The 23523-nt window shown below is 37.4% G+C and overlaps 1 protein-coding gene across 1 annotated transcript in view; it reads left to right on the forward strand.

The window, feature by feature from the left end:
• SBF2 (SET binding factor 2) overlaps positions 1 to 23523 on the forward strand; it is a 481484-nt gene that overhangs the window by 42683 nt on the left and 415278 nt on the right. The gene's annotated exons all lie outside the window — the stretch shown is intronic.

Raw genomic sequence — 23523 nt, forward strand, 5'->3', positions numbered from 1 at the left:
GACATGGAAAGATGCTTATGGTATAGTTGGGGAAAAAGTGAAAATCTAAAATCATATATGCAAAATAATTACAGCTCTGAAACACACCCAAATGAAGAGAGTTGAAAGGGGGAAGTACATCGAAATAAGTTGTGTTAGAGTGGTCGAATTATGTTTTTTCCCCTCTTTATTTTATAAATTTTATGTAATATAAGTAAAATTAAATAATTATAAATTGCTGTGGTAAATATTTGTGCATCTTATTTTACTGTTTAAAGGATTGATCGAAGTGGTGTTAGGAAAACCCCAAAATGAAGCACATAAAGTGTTGAATATTGGGTAACTGCATTGAAAGGGTTTGTAATGTTTTACAGTTAGCTATAAAAGAGTTATGTACTTTCAGTGACAGGGAGAGCTGAGAGGCATCTGAATTTGATGTTTGGATAGTGTGGAGTTGGTGAAATTTTAATTTTCTAGTGTCTGGCTCTTTGAAGAAGATAAGACATTCTAAAAAAATCATGAGGTATTGCCTGTGAGCACAGAAGGTAAAATAAGATGGGAGTACTGATGAATGCAGATACTGAAAGGATGTAAAGAAGGGCAAGGACAGCCATATAAACAAAGATGAATATAAATGAGAAGCACTAGAGTATAAATATAGTGTGGAGAAGGCCAAAGCTTGTAATAAAGCTTGTGACAAATGCTTAAGTCCATAAAAAGCTTTTACAATTGTTTTAGTAGCAGTATCAACAAAGAAAGAAAGAATAGTCCTGCTGTTTGGTACTGAGGTGTTATATCAATAGATTGTCAGAGAAAGCAGAGCATTTCTATTCCCATTTGGCTTTGCTCTCCTCTTTCAAGATGAATTGTCTTTAGATTGAGGAGGATAAAAAGGCTATTGTTCTTTTATAATTAGTTTTCAAATATATCTGTTATGTAAGATTTTCATGTTTGTTGTAGATAAATTTAAAACACAGACCAAAATGGGGAGAAAAATGCCACCCATATTCATGTCACTCAGATATAACTCTTGTTGATCACCCTCTCGAATTATTTTCTGCATAATGTATATATGCAATATATTTTTATAAAAAGAGATATAACTATTATTCAGTAGTTTCTTCTTTTTCTCAGAACTTAATTTTCCCAGAAGTATGCTCTAAAGTTTTCCACATCAGTACATGTAGACTGCACCATCTCTTAAAAAACTTTTAATGAAATTACAGCATGCATAAACAAATTACACAAACTACACAGCTCAGTAAATACTCCCCCAAATGAACACACCCATGTAACCACCACTCAGTTCAAGAAACAGACCATTATCAGTACCCCAGAAGCCCTCATTATGCTCCATTCCAATCAATAACCCTTCCTCCTCTCTAAAGATACACTTCTGATTTATAATTCCATAGATTACTCTTGCTTGTGTTTGAACTTCCTATGGATGGAGGAATATAGTAAGTATCCTTTTGTGTCTTTCTTCTTTTCACTCAACATTGTGTTTTGAGATTTATCCATGTTATGTGTAGTGTGGTTTGTTTTCGTTATTGTGTAGTATTCCATTTTATGAACAAACTGTAATGCATTTATCCATTCTACTGTTGGTAGGCTTTGAGTTGTTTGTAGTTTCTTTTGTTTACTGTTGTATGTACATAGTGCCTAGTTTTGTGCTTGGCACATAGGAGACGTTCAGTAGGTGTTTGCTGAATTTAAGAATGAAATGTCTCAGTTTTCTTTACAGTTACTATTGAATTTTCTCTGAGTTATCAAAGGCTAATAATATAAATAGATACTTTTATCCTCTTCCTGCTAGTGTAAGGACTTTAAAACACTTTAACTTCATTTATTTCTACTGACTTGTGTGCTGCTGTTGTAGTTTAATTCTATTTAAAATTTAAACGCTATAGGAAATTGTAGCTATTGTTTAAACAGTCATTCATTTAAGTTTACTCACATATTTAATCTGTTACTTTTTTTTCCCTTCCTGCCTCTTTAAGGCTTCTATCTGGCAAAATATTTCTTCTGCCTTAAGCACACTTTATTTGTAATAGCCCCAAACTGGAAACAATGTAAATGTCCATTAATGGATTAATGTATAAGCAAATTGAGATATATTTATACAGTTGAATACTGCTTAGCAATAAAAAGGAACGAAATATTGATATACAGAACCATATGAATGAGTCTCAAAATAATTATGCTGAGTTTCTGTGTGTAATTCTGAGAATTCTCTGTTTTTGTTTGAAAATGTGTTTATTTCACATTCATGCTTGAAAGAAGTTTTTGCAGGGAATAGAATTCTAAGTTGGCAGTTGTTATCATTCAGTTTGAGGATGTGTTTCTATTGTGTTCTGGCTCCTATTGTTTCTATTGAAGTTAGCCTAAAGTCTAATTTTTCTTTCCTATTTTTTTAAAAAATAAATTTATTTATTTTATTTATTTAATTTTGTCTGCGTTGGGTCTTTGTTGCCGCGAGTGGGCTTTTTCTAGTTGCCGCGATTGGGGGCTGCTCTTCATTGCGGTGCGTGGGCTTCTCATTGTGGTGGCTTCTCTTGTTGCGGAGCATGGGCTCTAGGCGCGTGGCCTTCAGTAGTTGTGGCACGCGGGCTTAGTAGTCGTGGCTCGCGGGCTCTAGAGCGCAGGCTCAGTAGTTGTGGTGCATGGGAGTAGCTGCTTCGCGACATGTGGGATCTTCCCGGACCAGGGCTCAAACCCGTGTCCCCTGCATTGGCAGGTGGGTTCTTAACCACTGCGCCACTGGGGAAGCCCTAATTTTTCTTTCTTTGAGTATAATCTGATTTCCACCCTTTGGCTGCTTTAAGCATTTTTTCCCCCTTTTGAACTCAGAATGATTTTCTTTGTACTTATTTACTTGAGTTTCATAGGGCTTATTCAGTCTCTATCATGATGTTTTAAAATCAGTTTTCAAAAATTTTAAGCCATTATCACTTTGAATGCTCTTCTGTCCCATTTTCTTTCTTCTTTTGGAATTCCAAATACATGTATGTTTACTTTCCCACTGTATCCCCTCTGTCTTTTGCTCCCCAACTTTTGTTTTTGATATAGTCCATCCTTTTGTCTCTTTGTGTTCTGCGTGTTTTCTTCTGACTTACATTCTGAGCTGCTGTTAATCCCACCCATTGAATTCTTAATTTTGGTTAATTGTGTACTTCAATTTTAGATTATTTACTTTGTTCTTTTGTAAAAAAAAAAAAAAATCAAGTTCTTTGATGATTTATTACTCATTTCTTTGAACATATTAAGCATGTTGTTTTAGGTTTATTGAGATATAATTGATGTAAAATAAACTGTGCATATTTAAAATGTGCAGTGTTATGAGTTTTGATATGTTTATACTGGTGAAACCATCACCATGATCAACATAATGAACATATCCATTACTCCCCAAAATTTCTTTATGTGCCTTTGTAATCCTTGCTTCCTACTCCTTTCTCCCTTATTACTCCGCATCCCTAAGTAACCAATGATCTGCTTTCTGGCACTGTAGATTACTTGTATATTCAGAAATTCATATAAATGTACAACATGTACTTTTTGGGGGGGGCTTCTTTCACTCAGCATGATTATCTTGATATTCATCCACGTGGTTGTGTGGATCAAATAGTTTCTTTTTATTGCTGAGTAATATTCCATTGTATGGCTGTTTGACAAATTGGCAAAATTGAGATTTGTTGATTCATTCATCCATCGAAAGACATTTAGGTTGTTTTCAGTTTTCGGCTATTACAAATAAAGCTGCTAGGAACATTCTTATAGAAGTTTATGCATGGGCATGGCTTGGGTATTTTGCAGTCTGTTTCTAATAATGTTATTTTCTGGATTCCTGTGGGAGCTTTATTGTTGATTAAAAAAACAACCACTTTCCTTTTATGCCTAGTCATATTTGATTGAGCATTGGATATTAGAAATAGAAAAGTTACAGAAGTAACTGAAGGTTTAGGATGAAGATTTATGTTTGCTTCTGGCAGGTGGCTAGGGGCACTAGTGATTCTGTATCACCTTAATCCAGTTTTAAGTACTGAGATGATTTGAGGTGGGACTGTAATCCCAAGGATAGTCAGTTTATTTTAGGCTTCCTAGGGAGTAGCCTTTCAGTGTTTGGACTCCAAATACTACAGGGTTTTAACTATACTTCTTTTCTTGGTGGACTCTGGACTCCAGTATTTGTCCTCTATCCCTACCTACCTGTCAAAAGCTCTGCTTATCTTCTAAATCTTCAGCTGGATTTGCAGAATTGTGCTAGGGGAAAAGTGGCCCAAAATGCTGATCTTACCTCTAGATTTTCTTCTTCTCCTTCTGGATCTGTGTCCTGTAATTTTTTTTTTCTGTCTTGCTTACTCTAATGCCTATGATCAGATGATTTTAACGTTTTTCAGCTTTTCTAATTGTTTGCATTGGGAACGTTGGTCTAAATTACGGACTACACATTACTAGAAGGGAAGGTCACTATTTAAATTGAACATTTTTTTCAAATATTCATTAGTTATTTTATTTTTTTATTTTAATTTTTTTTAACATCTTTACTGGAGTATAATTGCTCTACAGTGGTGTGTTAGTTTTTGCCGTATAACAAAGTGAATCGACTATACGTATGCATATATCCCCATATCCCCTCCCTCTTGCATCTCCCTCCCACCCTCCCTATCCCACCCCTCTGGGTGGTCACAAAGCACCGAGCTGATCTCCCTGTACTATGTGGCTGCTTCCCACTAGCTATCTATTTTACATTTGGTAGTGTATATATGTCCATGCCACTCTCACTTCATGCCAGCTTACCCTTCCCCCTCCCCGTGTCCTCAAGTCCATTCTCTACGTCTGCGTCTTTATTCCTGTCCTGCCCCTAGGTTCTTCAGAACCACTTTTTTTTTTACATTCCATACGTATGTGTTAGCATACGGTATTTGTTTTTCTCTTTCTGACTTACTTTACTCTGTGTGACAGACTCTAGGTCCATCCATCTCACTACAAATAACTCAATTTCATTTCTTTCTGTGGCTGAGTAATATTCCACTGTATATATGTGCCACATCTTCTTTATCCATTCATCTGTCGATGGACACTTAGGTTGCTTCCATGTTCTGGCTATTGTAAATAGAGCTGCAGTGAACATTGTGGTACATGACTCTTTTTGAATTATGGTTTTCTCAGGGTATATGCCCAGTAGTAGATTGCTGGGTTGTATGGTAGTTCTATTTTTAGTTTTTTAAGGAACCTCCATACTGTTCTCCATAGTGACTGTATCAATTTTACATTCCCACCAACAGTGAGAGAGGGTTCCCTTCTCTCCACACCCTCTCCAGCATTTATTGTTTGTAGATTTTTTATTTTTTTAACATCTTTATTGGAGTATAATTGCTTTACAATGGTGTGTTAGTTTCTGCTTTATAACAAAGTGAATCAGTTATACATATACATATGTTCCCATATCTCTTCCCTCTTGCATCTCCCTCCCTCCCGCCCTCCCTATCCCACACCCCTAGGTGGTCACAAAGCACAGAGCTGATCTCCCTGTGCTATGCGGTTGCTTCCCACAAGCTATCTATTTTACGTTTGGTAGTGTATATATGTCCATGAACCTCTCTCTCTTTGTCACATCTTACCCTTCCCCCTCCCTATATCCTCAAGTCCATTCTCTAGTAGGTCTGTGTCTTTATTCCCATCTTGTCACTAGGTTCTTCATGACCTTTTTTTCTTTTTTTTTCCTTCGATTCCATATATATGTGTTAGCATACTGTATTTGTTTTTCTCTTTCTGACTTACTTCACTCTGTATGACAGACTCTAACTCCATCCACCTCACTACAAATACCTCCATTTCGTTTCTTTTTATGGCTGAGTAATATTCCATTGTACATATGTGCCACATCTTCTTTATCCATTCATCTGATGATGGACACTTAGGTTGCTTCCATGTCCTGGCTATTGTAAATAGAGCTGCAATGAACATTTTGGTACATGACTCTTTTTGAATTATGGTTTTCTCAGGGTATATGCCCAGTAGTGGGATTGCTGGGTCGTATGGTAGTTCTATTTTTAGTTTTTTAAGGACCCTCCATACTGTTCTCCATAGTGACTGTATCAATTTACATTCCCACCAACAGTGCAAGAGTGTTCCCTTTTCTCCACACCCTCTCCAGCATTTACTGTTTCTAGATTTTTTGATGATGGCCATTCTGACCGGTGTGAGATGATACCTCATTGTAGTTTTGATTTGCATTTCTCTAATGATTAATGATGTTGAGCATTCTTTCATGTGTTTGTTGGCAATCTGTATATCTTCTTTGGAGAAATGTCTATTTAGGTCTTCTGCCCACTTTTGGATTGGGTTGTTTGTTTTTTTGATACTGAGCTGCATGAGCTGCTTGTAAATTTTGGAGATTCATCTTTTGTCAGTTGCTTCATTTGCAAATATTTTCTCCCATTCTGAGGGCTGTCTTTTTGTCTTGTTTATGGTTTCCTTTGCTGTGCAAAAGTTTTTAAGTTTCATTAGGTCCCATTTGTTTATTTTTGTTTTTATTTCCATTTCTTTTTTTTTTTTTTTTTTTTTTTTTTTTTTTTTGTCTGAAACATTTATATTAACATATTTCCATACATATTTCCATACAAATACAAATATAAGATTTTTAGAAATTTCATGTAATGTCTGAAACATTTATATTAACATATTTCCATACATATTTCCATACAAATACAAATATAAGATTTTTAGAAATTTCATGTAATGTCTGAAACATTTATATTAACATATTTCCATACATATTTCCATACAAATACAAATATAAGATTTTTAGAAATTTCATGTAATGTCTGAAACATTTATATTAACATATTTCCATACAAATACAAATATAAGATTTTTAGAAATTTCATGTAATGTCTGAAACATTTATATTAACATATTTCCATACAAATAACCCAATGAAAGTTTAGTATTAGTTGTTTTGTTTGTTTTTTTATACTGCAGGTTCTTATTAGGCATCAGTTTTATACACATCAGTGTATACATGTCAATCCCAATCGCCCAATTCAGCACACCACCATCCCCACCTCATCGCAGTTTTCCCCCCTTGGTGTCCATATGTCCATTCTCTACATCTGCATCTCAACTTCTGCCCTGCAAACTGGCTCATCTGTACCATTTTTCTAGGTTCCACATACATGCATTAATATACGATATTTGTTTTTCTCTTTCTGACTTACTTCACTCTGTATGACAGTCTCTAGATCCATCCACTTCTCAACAAATGACTCAATTTCGTTCCTTTTTATGGCTGAGTAATATTCCATTGTATATATGTACCACAACTTCTTTATCCATTCGTCTGTCGATGGGCATTTAGGTTGCTTCCATGACCTGGCTATTGTAAATAGTGCTGCAATGAACATTCGGGTGCACGTGTCTTTTTGAATTACGGTTTTCTCTGGGTATATGCCCAGTAGTGGGATTGCTGGGTCATATGGTAATTCTATTTTTAGTTTTTTAAGGAACCTCCATATTATTCTCCATAGTGGCTGTATCAATTTACATTCCCACCAACAGTGCAAGAGGGTTCCCTTTTCTCCACACCCTCTCCAGCATTTGTTGTTTGTAGATTTTCTGATGATGCCCATTCTAACAGGAGTGAGGTGATACCTCATTGTAGTTTTGATTTGCATTTCTCTCATAATTAGTGATGTTGAGCATCTTTTCATGTGCTTCGTGGCCGTCTGTATGTCTTCTTTGGAGAAATGTCTATTTAGGTCTTCTGCCCATTTTTGGATTGGGGTGTTTGTTTCTTTGATATTGAGCTGAATGAGCTGTTTATATATTTTGGAGATTAATCCTTTGTCCGTTGATTCATTTGCAAATATTTTCTCCCATTCTGAGGGTTGTCTTTTCGTCTTGTTTATGGTTTCCTTTGCTGTGCAAAAGCTTTGAAGTTTCATTAGGTCCCACTTGTTTATTTTTGTTTTTATTTCCATTACTCTAGGAGGTGGATCGAAAAAGATCTTGCTGTGATTTATGTCAAAGAGTGTTCTTCCTATGTTTTCCTCTAAGAGTTTTATAGTGTCCAGTCTTATATTTAGGTCTCTAATCCATTTTGAGTTTATTTTTGTGTATGGTGTTAGGGAGTATTCTAATTTCATTCTTTTACATGTGGCTGTCCAGTTTTCCCAGCACCACTTATTGAAGAGACTGTCTTTTCTCCATTGTATATCTTTGCCTCCTTTGTCATAGATTAGTTGACCATAGGTGCGTGGGTTAATCTCTGGGCTTTCTATCTTGTTCCATTGATCTATGTTTCTGTTTTTGTGCCAGTACCATATTGTCTTGATTACTGTAGCTTTGTAGTATAGTCTGAAGTCAGGGAGTCTGATTCCTCCAACTCCATTTTTTTGCCTCAAGACTGCTTTGGTTATTCGGGGTCTTTTGTGTCTCCATACAAATTTTAAGATGATTTGTTCTAGCTCCGTAAAAAATGCCATTGGTAATTTGATAGGGATTGCATTGAATCTGTAGATTGCTTTGGGTAGTATAGTCCTTTTCACAATGTTGATTCTTCCAATCAAAGAACATGGTATATCTCTCCATCTGTTTCTATCATCTTTAATTTCTTTCATCAGTATCTTATAGTTTTCTGCATACAGTTCTTTTATCTCCTTAGGGAAGTTTATTCCTAGGTGTTTTTTTTTTTAAACCAACTCTTCATCCTCTTGCTGCCTTGCCAGGACTTTTATTTATTTATTTATTTATTTATTTATGGCTGTGTTGGGTCTTCGTTTCTGTGCGCGGGCTTTCTCTAATTGTGGCAAGTGGGGGGCCGCTCTTTATCGCGGAGCGCGGGCTTCTCACTATCGCGGCCTCTCTTGTTGCAGAGCACAGGCTCCAGACACGCAGGCTCAGTAATTGTGGCTCACGGGCCTAGTTGCTCCGCGGCATGTGGGATCTTCCCAGACCAGGGCTTGAACCCGTGTCCCCTGCATTGGCAGGCAGATTCTCAACCACTGCGCCACCAGGGAAGCCCCTATTCCTAGGTATTTTATTCTTTTTTGTTGCAGTGGTAAATGGGAGTGTTTCCTTAATTTCTCTTTCAGATTTTTCATCATTAATGTATAGGAATGTGTGATATTTCTGTGCATTAATTTTGTATCCTGCTGCTTTACCAAATTCATGGATTAGTCCTAGTAGTTTTCTGGTAGCATCTTTAGGATTCTCTGTGTATAGTATCATGTCATCTGCAAACAGTGACAGTTTTACTTCTTTTCTGATTCGGATTCCTTTTATTTCTTTTTCTTCTCTGATTGCTGTGGCTAAAACTTCCAAAACTATGTTGAATAATAGTAGTGAGAGTGGGCAACCTTGTCTTGTTCTGAGCTTAGTGGAAATGGTTTCATGTTTTTCACCATTGAGAACAATGTTGGCTGTGGGTTTGTCTTATATGGCCTTTATTATGTTGAGGTAAGTTCCCTTTGTGCCTACTTTCTAGAGAGTTTTTTGTCATAAATGGGTGTTGAATTTTGTCAAAAGCTTTTTCTGCATCTGTTGAGATGATCATATGGCTTTCATCCTTCAGTTTATTAATATGGTTTATCACATTGATTGATTTGCATATATTGAAGAATCCTTGCATTCCTGGAATAAACCCCACTTGATCATGGTGTATGATCCTTTTAATGTGCTGTTGGATTCTGTTTGCTACTATTTTGTTGAGGATTTTTGCATCTATGTTCATCAGTGATATTAGCCTGTAGTGTTCTTTTTTTGTGACATCTTTGTCTGGTTTTGGTGTCAGGGTGATGGTGGCCTTTCTCAGTTGGCTTTTAAAAAATGTTCCTTGTTCACATGGCTGAGACTTTTTCAGAGTTGGATCATGGTGAGACTTTCCTGCCCCTAGCCTGCTTCCTTTAATCTTTCACGGGCATTGTTCTCCAGTACATCTCTTGCACTCCTGTCTCCATCTTAGCATCTTCTTCCAAAGGAGCCAACAGATACAGTTATTTAATACTGATATAGCATTATTATTCATCAAAGATCCAAATATAAAACTATAATGTTAGCACCTCAAAACAAACATTTATTTCTCTAATTTATATATCCCTTTGGATTCTTCTACAGGTAATTATAGGATGAGATTTAGAAAATATTACTCTACAACATTATGAAAACAAGTGACACTCTTTACAGGTTAAAGGGTTTATTTTTTGTATCAAAATAATGAATGAATCTTCAGGGAGAAAAAAAATTGTTATACAATATTAAAAACAAATATACTGAAGACTTTTATCATTTTATTTGGGATGTTGGTTGAGGTAGTTGTTTTTACCCCTGCAGATGTTTTACTCTGACACCAAGGATGTGTTTTTTCTGAGCCAATTTCTAAGCTAGTGTTCTAGCTTGATTAATTTTTCTGTGCAGCAGTTAACTCTATACAAAGTCTGAGCCAACTCAGTGGGGAGCTCTAGAGCAAAGATTGCTTCTTAGAGGAGTCCCATGTTAGGTAGAAATGGCCACGTCCTAGTATCCCAACCATGCACAGTCATTGGTTGGGGTATTTCTGTGAAGATTGTGGTTTTGGCTAGAAAGCTGTGGCAGAGCCTGAAGGCTCTAATAGCTATTTACCTTCCCTACAGGTGTATTTTATGTTCTTTCTTGAAAGGAGATCTGAGCAGCTCATCTCCTTGGCTGCCATACTAATCTTTTTTTTTTTTTTTTAAAGAGAATTATCATAGGTTGTTCAAAATAATACAGAATTTTTGGGGTAAATTTTTTTTTTTTGGTTAGGGAAAAATTTATTTTTCCTTAGCCTCTTAACACCAAGAGGCTAAGGAAAAATAAATGGATACTTTTTAGTTTAGAAACTCTTAAAAATTAGTGGTATAGATTAGATTATAAGTTAGGGATTACTCAGAATAAGAGCATCTGAACAATGATCTGGCAGTAGAAAGATTTTTTTTTAGGGGGAGGTTTGGCTACATAGTTCTTATGCTTTAAGGTAAGGACAAAATAATTCTTCCTGTACAGTTATAATGAAGATTAGGACATAAAGCTTATCATATATGTGAAAGAAGTCTTGTCAAAATATGATAAAAATGGAGAGAATTGATAGAAATAACATGGTAACTACTTTAAAAGGGAAAATTAAAGAGCTCAATTTGTACATCAACATGAGACTTTTGAAGAGAAGACATGGTAAACAGAAAATATCTACAAAACAGAAATAGAGTTACAGATGTAGAAAACAAACTTATGGTTACCAGGGAGTAAGGGGGGAGGGATAAATTGGGAGATAGGCATTGACATATACATCCTACTATCTATAAAATAGATAACTAATAAGGACCTACTGTATAGCACAGGGAATTCTACTCAACACTCTGTAACAGCCTATAATGGGAAAAGAGTCTAAAAAAGAGTGGAGGGCTTCCCTGGTGGCACACTGGTTGAGAATCCGCCTGCCAATGCAGGGGACACGGAATTGAGCCCTGGTCTGGGAAGATCCCACATGCCGCGGAGCAACTAAGCCCGTGCGCCACAACTACTGAGCCTGGGCTCTAGAGCCCGTGAGCCACAACTACTGAGCCCGTCTGCCACAACTACTGAAGCCCACGCACCTAGAGCCCGTGCTCTGCAACAGGAGAAGCCACTGCAATGAGAAGCCTATGCACTGCAACGAAGAGTAACCCCTGCTCACTGCAACTAGAGAAAGCCCGCGTGCAGCAGCAACAAAGACCCAACGCAGCCAAAAATAAATAAATAAACAAATTTATAAAAAATAAATAAAAGAGTGGATATATGTATATGTATAACTGATTCACATTGCTGTACACCTGAAACTAACACAACATTGTAAATCAGCTATACTCCAATAAAAATTAAAATAAAAAAGCTTTTGTGTATGGCCAGTTAGCTCCTTTGATAGCAAATACTGGTTTAGGTTTGACATATGCAAATAAATAAATGTGATACATTACACTAATATAATGAAAGATAGAAGTCATTTGATCATCTTAATAGATACAGGAAAAGCATTTGACAACATATAACATCCTTTCATAATATATACCCTAAACAAATTGGATGTAGACGGGACATACCTCAACATAATAAAGACCATTTTTGACAAATCCACAGCTAACATTGTACTCAACAAGAAAACTGATAGTGTTTCTTAAAAAAGAAAAAACAAACAAAAAATCGGGACTTCCCTGGTGGTCCAGTGGCTAGGACTCCACGCTCCCAATGCAGGGGGCCCGGATTTGATCCTTGGTCAGGGAACTAGATCCCACATGCCACAACTAAGAGTTTGCATGCCACAACTGAAGATCCCTCATGCCTCAGTGAAGATCCTGCACGTGGCAATGAAGATCCCACATGCCGCAAATAAGACCCAGTGCAGGCAAACAAACAAATAAATCTGTGTTTTGGACATCTATGATAATAAATAAAGATATAGCTATTCTTAATAGCTGTATGCTCTGTCTTTTCAGCAAATGAATTGTGCCTACTATGACTGGACCCTGACTGATATGTGAATATACTATAATTTAAACAATTTACCAGTACCAAATACCCAAATGATATGTAGGTCATTTAAATTTAAATTCAATATTACCTGATAGTGTTGCAGCCTACGGGCTTACATATGTCTCCTGACTGCTTATTTCTGTTGTATAAAGTTTTAGAAATGAAAATCCTGGTTTAAAAAGCATGTACATTTTAAAAACTTCTGAAACATATTACCAATTGACCTCTATAAATTTTGCCAATTTACACTTTTGGTAACAAGGTATATGAATGATTTTTTTCCCCTTTAAATCCCTTCATCAGCTCAGGGTATTGTCAGTTTAACTTTTGCCAATCTGATAAATAATAAATGGTATCATATTTTAATTTACTACAGATGCTGCAAATGTCTGAGTCTAGAATGATGAAATGTTCCTGGGAAGTAGTAAGAATAGCTTCCCTTGGGATAGTTAGAAATTAACTGCACAGATTATTTTAAGAACTTCTGTAGTAGGGTGAATTAAAGATGGCTTTAATAGAATTAAAGAAATAAAAGCAAAAAACCAGCTTTCTCCTTTTTAAAAAAAAAATGATGTAGTTAGTCATTGTCATCTGGTTCTCCTGTGGAGATAATAAAGGAAATACATACACAACAATTATTAGGAAATAGATTTCTATTTATAATAGCACAAGTACAACCTCTATGACTTCTCTTTAGGGACAGAGAGTACTTCTTGTCTAGGATTTAGATGTTTACTATTTTCTTAAGAACATTCTTATACTACTTAGACAACTGCTTTCTTGATAAGAAATTGGGTTTTCAAAATGCTGCATCTGCTTAAAAGGTCTTTTTCATTTTTCTGGCATAATTTAATAGTCCACTTAGGTTTTTTCTTTATAGAAGAAGAAATGTTTTTACTTTTGTTAATTTAAATTGTTAAATATTATCAGTTATATTCTCACATTGGTGGTTTTTTTTTTAAATAAATTTATTTATTTATTTATTTTTGGCTGTGTTGGGTCTTTGTTGCTGCGCGCGGGCTTTCTCTAGTTGTGGCGAGTGGGGGCTACTCTTTGTTGCAGTGCGCAGGCTTCTCATTGCGGTGGCTTCTCTTGTTGCAGAGTACAGGCTCTGGGCCCGCGGGCTTCAGTAGTTGTGGCACGCAGGCTCAGTAGTTGTGGCTTGCGGGCTCTAGAATGCAGACTCAGTAGTTGTGGCGCACAGGCTTAGTTGCTCCACGGCATGTGGGATCTTCCCTGACCAGGGATCGAATGTGTGTCACCTGCATTGGCAGACAGAGTCTTAACCACTGCGCCACCAGGGAAGTCCACATATTGGTGTATTTTAAAGATATGCTGCTGATGTGGATTAGTTTGGAATATTGCCAGTGAGTTTTTTTTATATATATGTAATTTAAAGTATTTTTCATCGTGATTCGAGTAACACAGATTCTCAGGGACAGTAAAGGAAATATTTTATATTCTCTTTATTTTTAATAAAAATTTTGCATGAGGGCTTCCCTGGTGGTGCAGTGGTTAAGAATCCGTCTGCCAATGCAGGGGACACAGGTTCAAGCCCTGGTCCGGGAAGATCCCACATGCCGCGGAGCAACTAAGCCTGTGCGCCACAACTACTGAGCCTGCGCTCTAGAGCCTGCGAGCCACAACTACTGAGCCCGTGTGCCACAACTACTGAAGCCCGTGCACCTAGAGCCCGTACTCCGCAACAAGAGAAGCCACCGCAATGAGAAGCCCAGGTTCCGCAAGGAAGAGTAGCCCCTGCTCGCCGCAACTAGAGAAAGCCCGCATGCAGCAATGAAGACCCAACGCAGCCAAAAATAAATAAATGATTTAATTTAAAAAAATTTGCAGGAACATTTATTTGTCAAGTCAGTCTCCTCATGTTTCCCTATCCCAATGTGGTAAACTAAGATGACAAGTAAACTATTTGAAATGAAGCAATAATGAGATGTGTGAATACTTGAGCCTGTTTTTGGCTTTCAGTTAATGAAAAAAAAATTATTAAGCATCCTCAGTATTCCTGTTGTATTAGCTATCAGGTGTCCTGGGAAACCATGCAGATGTGGTCCCTGTTTTCATGGAACTATAGTCCTGTATAGGGTCTCAAACAGTACAAAGCAATGTAAAGGAAAGCAAAACAAAACAAAGACACCATAATTCTGATTTGTGACAAATGTTATGAGGGGAAAGAAATAGTGCAGCATTAGAGAATAATGTGGAGACATGTTTTTGACAAGGTGCTCAGGATAAGCACTTTGAAGAGGTGACATATAAACTTAACGTGTAAAGGATCAGAAGGAGTTAGCCATTTAAATAGCTGGGTATCTTAGTTCAGGCTGCTATAACAAAGTACCATAGACTGGTTGGCGTATAAACAACAGAAATTTATTTCTCAGTTCTGGAGGCAGGAAGTCCAAGATCAGGATGCCAGCATTGTTGGGTTCTGTTGTGATGGCCTTCTTCTAGGTTGCAGACTACCATCTTCTCATTGTACCCTCATATGGTAGAAAGAGGGTGAGAGAGCTTTCTGGGGTCGTCTTTATAAGGACATAAATCCACTCTACCCTCATGACCAAATTTTCTCCCAAGGGTCCTTATTCCTAATGCTATCACATTGAGGACTAGGATTTCAATGTATGAATTTTAGTGTGGGGGGGTACTTGATTATTCAGTCCATTGCACTAGGGGGTAGACAGGGTAGGGGGAGTAAGCCAGTTTGAGGGAACAGTCTGTACAAAGAACTTTATAAAAGAACTTGATGTGTTCAAGGAATTGAGAGGAGGGCCTCTATCACTGAAATATAATGGGTGAAGTTGAGACTAGAATGGGATGAATGAGGCTGTAGAAATAGGGGCTATATCACACAGATCTTGGAAGCTTAGTAAGGAGTTTAGATTTTTATTCTAAATGCAGTGGGGCATCAGTGGAGGAGAGTGACATGATCCATGATTTGTGGCTGTTGTGAGAATAATAGAAGGGCAAGAGGGAAAATAGTAATCGATGTAAAGAATGATGATGGCATGAGTAGAGGCAATAAAGATTGAGAGAAGTGGATGGATTCAAGATATATTTAGGAGGTAGAAATGACAGGATATATTGAGGAGTTGAATGTGGGACAGGGAGGAAACAACTGATGTCCCATGTTTCTAGCTTGTTAGATTTTATAGTCAGTGAGTTAATAAAAATATTCAACAGTGTATGCCTACTGTATTACTTTTTATTTACATTCCTAGTTTCATAAAATGGATAAAACTTTCAAATATACAGTTTGGGAGAGGTGTCTTAGTCCGTTTGGGATGCTTTAATGAAAATACTGTAAACTGGGGTGGTTATAAACAACAGTAATTTATTTCTCGTAATTCTGGAGGCTGGGAAGTCCTAGATCAGGGTGCTGGCAGATTGTCTGGTGAGGGCCTGCTTCCTGGTTCATAGACAGCCATCTTCCTGCATGGCAGAAGGGGCAAGGGAGCTCTCTGGGGTCTCTTTTATAATGGCACTAATCCTATTCATGAGGCCTCCACCGCCATGACCTAATCACCTCTCAAAGGCTCACCTCCTATTACCATCATATTGGGGGTTAGGATTTCAACGTGTGAATTTTGGGGGACACAAACATTCAGTCTAAAGCAGGAGGTAAAGAGACTTCATGGGAATTCCCTGGTGGTGCAGTGTTTAGGACTCAGCGCTTTCACTGCTGTGGCCGGGGTTCAGTCACTGGTCGGGGGAACTAAAATCCAGCGCTTTCACTGCTGTAGCCGGGGTTCAGTCACTGGTCGGGGGAACTAAAATCCTACAAGCTGTGTGGTGCGGCCAAAAAAAAAGAAGAGAGAGACTTCATAACTGGCATATAGAGGACTACTGATAAAACATCCCTGAAAATATAGCATAAATTAATAATAAAAATTATTTATACACAAGGTTAATGAAATGTTTATTGCCTAAAGGACATTGTTTATCCTAGGTACGTGTTAAATATTTGTTGAATTAACGAATGCATTTCAAGACATTTCCAGTGCCCTTCATACTTGCTGAAGATCTGAGTTTCCATCTAGTATCATTTCCCTTCAGCCTAAAGAAATTCTTTTAGCATTTTGTGTGCCAGTCTGCTGGCCCTGAAACTTTCTTTCTTTTTTCCCCTAAATCTTTTTTTCTCTCTATTCTTCAAATTCCGTAATTTTATTGGTCTGTTTTCAAGTGCACTGAGTTTTTTCTCTGTCATTTTCATTTTGCTCTTAAGTTCGTCCAGTGAATTTTTCGGTGTAGGATATCTGTTGGTTATTTTTAAATTTTCTTTTGGCCTGTTAAGTTTTCTTTTCATTTGTTATGATCAAAATTTTCTCTGCATCATTGAGCATAGTTGTAATTCTTGTTTGAAAATCTTGTCTACTAATTCTAACATCTGAGCAATCTTTTACTTAGTCTCAGTTTATCTTTTCTCTTGAAAATGGGTCACCTTTTCCTGATTGTGTTGTCTGTGAAGGAAGTTTGGATTGTATCCTGGACATTGTACACATGAAGTTGTGGAGACTCTTGAATTCTGTTATATTCCTTTAAACACTTTTGATGCTTTTGTTTAGTAGGCAGTTAACATGATTGGACGCAAACTCTAAGCTCTGTCTCTTGGATGGTAGTCTTAATTCAGTTCTTTTATCCTTAGCTGGGCTTCCTATGGTTTACTCCTTGCAAATGTGGTTCAGAGGTCAGCTAGAAACTTGGATGGAGTTTGTACCTAGATTTTTATCTCTCCCTTTCTGGCTCTCTTCATTCTGAGATTCCTCTTACTTTTCAGCATCCATGGTGTCCCTGAACTCTGTCCTCTGGTTCTTCAAGATAGGAAGGTTGTGAGGTTTATATTGGAGTTTTAGGAACCCCTGGACTTACTGTAGGAAAAAAAAGTGAGAAATTCACCTGTACTGCTCTATTCCAAGTATTGACTCCCCTCTAATTCAATATGCCTTCTTTTGGTTACTCTTCAGTGCCTTTAGGTAGTTATTTTTGTATTTGGTTCACGAATTACAGTTGTTATCTGATTTGGTAGGCACTTACTCAGCGATACCAGAAGCAGAATTCTCCCTTGTTCCTTTTTGTGTGGGGAAATTCCTTTTATGATTATATTCCGTGTTATAGATACCAGCTTTTAGAAATATCACGTTTAATTAGTTTACTTAGTTAAGAAATTGTTATTTTGAATATTGTCTTGTAAATTGCCTGACTCAAAGAGAGAAGTCACAGTTCCTGATCTTGAGAGAACATTCTAGTGGTAAAGAGAAAATAGTAATATAAGTGAAAGGAGACATGATAGGATAAACAGAGGGATAAACAGAATACCATAAAGAGCACAGAGGAAGGGAACCTTAACCTGGTCTGGTAGGGAAGAGAGGAGATGCAAAAAGACTTTCTGGAGCATGTGATTTCTGTGTTGTATCTATGAGAAATAAGGGTATGCCAGCTGAAGAAGAGAATAAGGGGCTTCTAAGGAAGAAGAGAGAAGCACATAAATAAATACTTGGGGGCCTAAGAATGAATGACCCTTTAGAAGAATTGCAAGTAGTTTTGGTGTGGCCAGAGTTATGAGGTGTATATGGGGATGTGTGAAAATATGAGGCCAGAGAGATTGGGCTAGAGCCAGGTCATTAAGGTCCTTGAATGTCATGCCAAGGACTTTGGACTTTATACGTAGTGGGAAGACATTGATATTTCAAATGTGGGTGTGACATAATCAAGTTTGCATGCTAGGGGCTTCCCTGGTGGCGCAGTGGTTATGAATCCACCTGCCAGTGCAGGGGACACGGGTTCGATCCCTGGCCCAGGAAGATCCCACATGCCGTGGAGCAACTAAGCCCGTGCGCCACAACTACTGAACCCGCACGCCCAGAGCCCAGGCTCCCCAACAAGAGAAGCCACCGCAGTGAGAAGCCCGCACACTGCAACGCAGAGTAGCCCCCACTGGCTGCAACTAGAGAAAGCCCACGCGCAGCAACGAAGACCCAACACAGCCAAAAATAAAAACAAACAAAAAAATTAATTAATTTTAAAAAAAAGTTTGCATGCTAGAATGATTGTTTTGTATCAGTGTACAGAATGAGGAGAAAAGGGAGAGAAGGATACCAATTAAGGCAAGAAATTTTGAAGGCCTAAGGGGGTGGTGGTAGAGAGGAGGGAATTAAAATGAGAATTTAGGAGTAGAAGCAGTGGGTGTTGGTAACACATTTGTTGTATTTTTTGTGTTAATGAACAAGAAGTCTAGAATGTTTGGAAGTTATTCTTCCTCTCAGAGGTTGTTATTAAATAGAGCAACATCTCTCTAGGGCTCAGAGATTTTTTTTGCTCATAAATATTATGAGGAAGCAATGGCACAATTTGGCCTCTGGTAGAGGCATCGCGGTCTCTGACTTGTAGCAGTGAGTATTTTGTGATTTCATAGCGATGATACTTGTGGAGTAATTAATAGAAAAAACTATTCAAAGTTGTCAGTGGTCATTTTGTTTTTTATTTCCTTGAGTATGTAATCACAGATTTTACTACTTATTTTTTTTCCCATATTGTATGCACTAGTAAATGTTTTATTTTTAGTTGGTTGTTTTTGTTTCATTTTTCAAACAAAACAGTTAAATAAACTGAAGAATATAAAGTAAAAAGTCTCCCTTACTTCATCCACCCTCATTCCTGCTTCCTTTGAAGTAATATCTCTTTTCAGTTTGTTTTTGTTTTGTTGGTGGACATATAGAGGAATGAATATGTTGAACAACTTTATATAGCATCTGTTGATTCTCAAATATGAAAGATGTGGGATTTAATAAACCTAATAATTAACTTATCCTTCTACCTCCTCATCTTTGTTATGTTAATATTGTTAGTCTAGAGGGTACTTTATTACTTTAAATACTATGAGTAAACTTTTGTTTCTTGAATTATCAAATGTATAATGTCTGCTGATTACTTACTATGAAAGGAAACTAATACGCTTTCTACGTGTCTTTAGTTCCTGTATTTTTTTTTTTAATTAATCAATTAATTTATTTTTGGCTGCGTTGGGTCTTCGTTGCTGAGCGCGGGCTTTCTCTAGTTGCGGCGAGCGGGGGCTACTCTCCGCTGCGGTGCGCGGGCTTCTCTTTGCTGTGGCTTTTCTTGTTGCGGAGCATGGTCTCTAGGTGCGCGGGCTTCAGTAATTGTAGCGCACAGGCTTAGTTGCTCTGCGGCATGTGGGATCTTCCCAGACTAGGGCTCGAACCCGTGTCCCCTGCATCGGCAGGCGGATTCATAACCACTGTGCCACCAGGGAAGTCCCAGTTCCTGTATTGTTTGTTGTGACTTTTTAGAATACTCATTTAGACATTAATTTATTTACAAGTTTAAATATTTGCTTTTTCCTAAGATGAATTGTCACTTATCTCTTAGCTTTCTGCTTTTTAATCCTTTTATACGTTATTATTCTGAGTTAATTATTCTTCCACATTTCTTTTCTTTTTTTTTTTTTGACTGGAATTTACACTTATTTATTTATTTATTTTTTATTGAAGTATAGTTGAATTACATCTTCCACATTTCTTAAGTTGTTTAACTCTATTTGGACACTATATGATAAGGATTAGAGTAATGTATAATAGGAAAATTACTCAGTTCCATTAGAGGAATTAGGAGAGCAGGATGGGAGAATCATGCTTATGGTCTTCAAACAGCTAAAAAGCTGTCATGTTAAAGAAGGAATAGAAATACTCTGAATCTGGTGACATCAGGTGGTGAGAATACTTGGAGAAGATTTTGACTCAGTGTAAAAAGAACAATGTTTTAAGATAATTTAGACATTTCCAATAGGGTAATATAATCTCACAGCCCCCTTTTATTTATTTATTTTATTTATTTAAAACGTTTTATTATTTTTTAATAACCACTTTTTATTGAATATAATTTACAGTCTTGTGTTAGTGGCAGGTGTACAGCAAAGTGATTTAGTTATACATATATCTATCTATTCTTTTTCAGATTCTTTTCCCTTATAGGTTATTACAAGACATTGAGTATAGTTTCCTGTGCTATATAGTAGGTCCTTGCTGTTTATCTGTTTTATACATAGTAGTGTGTATATGTTAATCCCAGACTCCTAATTTATCCCCTCTGCTGCCCCCCACTATAAGCATCTTATAACCATAAGTTTGTTTTCTATGTCTGTGAGTCTGTTATTTATCAGCACCCTTTTAGCATCATTCTTTTCCTTTCCTAGTTAGAATTCCATAGCTATTCACTTCAACTTTTTAAAAAAAATATTTATTTATTTATTTAGGTTGTGCTGGGTCTTAGTTGCGGCAGGTGGGCCCCTTAGTTGTGGCTCGGTGGCTCTTTGCTTGAGGCATGTGGGCTCTTTAGTTGTGGCAGGCAGACTGCTTAGTTGCGGCTCACCGGCTCCTTATTTGTAGCACATGGGCTCCTTAGTTGTGGCATCTGAACTCTTAGTTGTGCCATGCATGTGGGATCTAGTTCTCTGACTGGGATTGAACCCGGGCCCCCTGCATTGGGAGCGCAGAGTCTTAACCACTGTACCACCAGGGAAGTCCCATATTCACTTCAACTTTAGTCTCACTTGCCCTCAGCTTTCCTGTTCTCCTGATTGTCTCAATCTAACATTGAATGAGCCTCACAATTCATTTTTTTCTCTTATGTTTTAGAACTGCTAAGTCCTGTTGGAGATCACATAACCATTTGACTCCCCCCCACCTAAATATTTAGAATGAGATATTATGGAAGTGCAGACAAGGAACACTTAATCTTGGGACACAAGGTGCCAGGAAATATTTCTAAAAGGAAATGACACTTGAACTTAATCCTGTAAAATGTGTAAGAGTTAACTTGGTGATGGGAGAAAAGGAGAGTTTCTGGCAGAAGGGACAGTATATTCAAAGGCAGATAGATGAGTTTGAATGGATCTGACTTGTTTGGGCTGCTTTATGAATAAGCTGTTGAAACTAGAGTCTCCATAAGGATATGGATGAGAGTTAGGTAAGGCTCAGATTGTTAGGAATTTGACCATTATCCTGAATGTGGTGGTAAATCAGTTAATTGGAGTGACACAATGTACAAATGCTGGCAGCATTGAAGAAAATGGTTTGGAGTAAGCAACAGTGAACTCAGGGAGAACAGTTAGGAAGCTATTGCAGTAGTCCATGCAAGAAATGATGAGGACCTAAAACAAAACCATTGTAGTGGATGTGGGAGAATGTTGCAGTTCAAAATTGTAAGAGGTATATGCTTGTTACTGATACGGGGGATTGTTCCTATAAGATGTCATTTACCTTAGTCTGGAATCTAGTTTTCAGTAATGCAGGCTCAGCAAACTGCATTATTGATAGGTTAAAATTCAATATGTCTCTTGGAGAATACCACTTTTAAAAATGACAGTGTAGAAATGTAAGTTTCAGAATGAGCGTACTTAATAGTCTTCCTGACCAGTACATTCTCTCCCTATAGGCTACTTTGTTTCTGGACATGATTTAGGTTCCACCCTTCATACACACTTTGATTTGGAACTAATCAGGTGGAGATAGAGGTGGGGGGTGGGCTTGAATTTTGCTGGCATAGATTGTGAGGGAGATAGATTTGTTCTGAGTTAGCAGTTTGTGGGGGCAGTTTCCTAATTTAGTGGGTGTCTTTCTATTTCTGCAGCTTCTGCATCAGTTTCCTTGTTTGCCAGCTTCGTGTACTGATGGTGACAGCTTTCCTGATTGGCTGAGGCAGAATGTTATATGGGTTAGGAGTTTCTGGAATCTCAGTTACTCTAGAGCCTGTCTCTCCATTTTTCTAGTGATTTTGTGAACATCTGATTCTTTTTTTTTTGAATTTTATTTTATTTATTTTTTTATACAGCAGGTTCTTATTAGTTATCCACTTTATACACATCAGTGTATACATGTCAATCCCAATCTCCCAATTCATCACACCACCACCCCCCCACCCGCCACTTTCTCCCCTTGGTGTCCATATGTTTGTTCACTACATCTGTGTCTCAATTTCTGCCCTGCAAATCGGTTCATCTGTACCATTTTTCTAGGTTCCACATATATGCGTTAATATATGATATTTGTTTTTCTCTTTCTGACTTACTTCACTCTGTATGACAGTCTCTAGATCCATCCACATCTCTACAAATGACTCAGTTTCGTTCCTTTTTATGGCTGAGTAATATTCCATTGTATGTATGTACCACATCTTCTTTATCCATTTGTCTGAACCAAAATTGGGTCAAAGTCTAATCCAGTAAGTTGTTGAACTACATGTAGGTTGAATCTACAGCTTAATCATATCTCTTAGGTGTAAGCTGGGGCATTGGTTGGGAAAGAATGAGATTCCAAGAATTGGAATGTGTTTGGGTGGCTCCAGATAATCTTTTTTTTTTAATTTGCTTTTTATTTTATTTATTTATTCTTTTGGCCTCACTGTGCAGCTTGTGAGATCTTAGTTCCCCGACCGGAGATCGAACCTGTGCCCTTGGCAATGAAAGTGCGGAATCCTAACCACTGGACTGTCAGGGAACTCACCAGATATTCTGAATCTATGATTTTTACTGAACCTCCCTTGCCAGCAGAAACAGCCCGTCTTTCTTTGACTGGTGAGAGTGGTCCTGCCTTGCTTAAAGTTGCTATAATGACCTCACCTTGTAGAGTCATGGCTGTACTCAATCCCATCCCTACCTCTAGACCTATAGCTAGAGTCAGATCCTAGCAAGTCCAAAGGGCCAATTTCAAAATAAAAGACAAGTTTTATGCATCAAAAAATTGCAAGAATTTTACTAATTTATATTAGCAAAAATCTAGGAAATAGATACAAGATTGGATTTTGAGGCTGCTAGATAAGGAAAGAAGGGATCCAATTTTAGTTCGGGCTGAATTTGTTAATGTAGGTTCACCGGCAAGAGATTTCAGATTTGGTGATTGCTCAAGCAGCAAGAACTGGTTCTAATTGTCTGCTTGTTTTGTTGACTGAAACTTCAAATCAGTAGTGACCTACATTGAACGAAGTTAAGAT

This window comes from Balaenoptera acutorostrata, chromosome 9 (assembly GCF_949987535.1).
Source record: "Balaenoptera acutorostrata chromosome 9, mBalAcu1.1, whole genome shotgun sequence".
Classification (NCBI taxonomy): Eukaryota; Metazoa; Chordata; class Mammalia; order Artiodactyla; family Balaenopteridae; genus Balaenoptera; species Balaenoptera acutorostrata.